Source organism: Lepisosteus oculatus, chromosome 21 (assembly GCF_040954835.1).
Source record: "Lepisosteus oculatus isolate fLepOcu1 chromosome 21, fLepOcu1.hap2, whole genome shotgun sequence".
NCBI lineage: Eukaryota > Metazoa > Chordata > Actinopteri > Semionotiformes > Lepisosteidae > Lepisosteus > Lepisosteus oculatus.
The window spans coordinates 7,740,313-7,742,648 of NC_090716.1; the positions used below are offsets into that span (position 1 = coordinate 7,740,313).

Consider the following 2,336-nt stretch of genomic DNA (forward strand, 5'->3'; position numbering starts at 1 on the left):
AAGTCTACAGCAGCAGTAATAATTAATTATTAATTAATTGCAATAATAGCAATTAAGAAAGATATTATTATTTTGTATATTTTGTGTACTGTTTGCATCTGTATTCATTCAAATTTCTGTGGGGTCAGACAGATTTTAAGTTCAAATGCAAAGAGTTAACCCATCCTTGCAGAAGTGAAATGCACAGTGAACTAGTTTATGAGGTGCTGGCTTCTCAATAGCTACAGTAGCAAAACCAACTCTGGACCAGGAGATATAGGGCTTAGGGTTGACTTGGACAACTTCCAGTGACCAGACCTTCAGCATGGTATTGGAGGAACTCTTCCACTGAAGCAGAGATACAGTGTAGTACAACCGCTGTATGGTACTGTCCAGGAAAGCTATGGTATTTACTTGTATACACTGCCATTGTACCAATGGAATGACCACTAGTGACCATAGTACTTCTTCTGTAGCACAGCTACGGTGTAGTGAAATGAGTAATAGACAAGGCAAGGATTGATTGTAGAAGCACGTGCAGAATAGCATAAAAGAACCTGGAATATGGGTTTGTCTGAGATTGATTAATTTATATTTTTATTTTTCATACATTTCATACAGGACAACAGATGAACTAGCAAGCTGTTGAAGTTGCATTTTCGGACATTCAATTCTTTTTACTCAGGTGGGTGAAACCGTTGCATTGAACGTACTTCTTTAAAAAAACAACAAAATAATCTGTAATTATTATTTACTATAAATAAAATGTCATGATATGATTATAATAAAATATGAGTGGTAATTATCGCTGACATCTTTATTTTGTCTTACTAATTAATATATTATATTAAATTAATTGTGATGTTAGCAATGATTCAACTAATGTCATTGCCATACTTGTATGGGAAAGATAAGCTGCTGTTAACCTCTAACAAAATAATGATCATTAGCAGTTCATAAATGATCATTTCTAGTTCCAAAATGCCTGTGTTAAAACACACTGTGACCTTTGTATTAAAAATACTTCATGCAGGTTATCATTTAAGGTCATCATAACATTTTTCCATAGTTGCCAAAAACATGTGCAGAAAATGAAAGTACAACTTGGAACAAAAGCAGATTCACCTGCTAAGTAGCATATGCCTTGTTGCTGCTAAACCCAACGGGCTTTGTACAAAACCAGAGGCAGATGTGCAACTAACCTATCCACTGCCTCCTTCAAAAAAACTCCCCAACTCCAGCACTGAAAACCAAAAGGCCTTCTTTTGGCATACCTTTCTGTGTCTTGAAAAGGAATATGTTTGATTGCACATCTCTTAGTCCTCCAAGGGATCGTAGTCCTCCTGTTTTGAAGAAAAAAACTCAAATGTTTTCAACACTGAAAATCTGCAGATGTATTTTTATGACTTTAAAGCAATGATTCACAGACATATTAGAATCAATGTATTTTGTTTTGGAATCAGCCTTCAGCTGAGCAATTCTCCTGAGACATAATGGCTGTGAAAGGCCACATCTGGAATTACAAAGTTGGGTAATGAACTGAACTGAATGTTCATGCCATTACTCTGGTCTCATACAATTCACTTCATGTTTCACTGACGCAAAGCCTTGTGTCTTGAACCTTAGCAAAAATCCCTAATTATACTATTTACATGTATACAGAGAGGCAGATGGATAGAGCTGCGAGATAAACAGACAAACATAATACAGAAAGATGGACAGGAATTGCTGGGCTTAACATCAGCAGGATCCATGGCCTAACAAAATGAAGTAATCAGAAATGGATTATTGATCACTGTGTAGGTCCAGTCAATATCTTTCCAATGTATTTATCTTTTGAAATACCTTGAATTATTAATTAACAAACCACTCCTTTAAGGCTGTCGTACACATGTAGGCATTTACAGTATAAAACTAATAAACATGTGCATTCTTTTTCATTAAGACTATCAGTGATACACAGTATTCAAACTAAAATGAAGATTGCCACCAATTGTATATTAATACAAGTATCCCCCCTGTCTTGGTAAGCTGTGTCTGTAAAGCTACATGTGCCATCCTGTCAAAATCTTTGCACTCTTCAGGGCTGTATGTGTGGCAGACTGCTGATACAGTAGGTGGGCAGGGCAGAGAGTGCTTAAAATATAGCACTCCACAGCTGTACCTGTTCCAATCACAGTGCCAGGCGGGTCTGTGCCAGTCTGTTCTGTCCTCTCTCCCTGACGTTGCCCATCTGTTTACGATATGTCAACACCACACAAACACACCCATCCACAAAAAAACAAAACACATCATAACCCTCTCAACTTATTGTGAGCAAACATACTTTAATTAAAGTCTGGCTTTGAAGTAGCGTA

The 2,336-nt window shown here is 36.8% G+C and overlaps 1 protein-coding gene across 2 annotated transcripts in view; it reads left to right on the plus strand.

Annotated features, from left to right (window-relative positions):
- The window catches only part of elp4 (elongator acetyltransferase complex subunit 4), a 134,979-nt gene that overhangs the window by 132,484 nt on the left and 159 nt on the right, over nucleotides 1-2,336 (plus strand). For both annotated transcript variants that reach the window (XR_001477320.2, XR_001477321.2), the window contains exon 10: nucleotides 601-664. The gene's annotated coding sequence lies outside the window, so the exon portion shown is untranslated. The remainder of the gene's footprint in view (nucleotides 1-600; nucleotides 665-2,336) is intronic.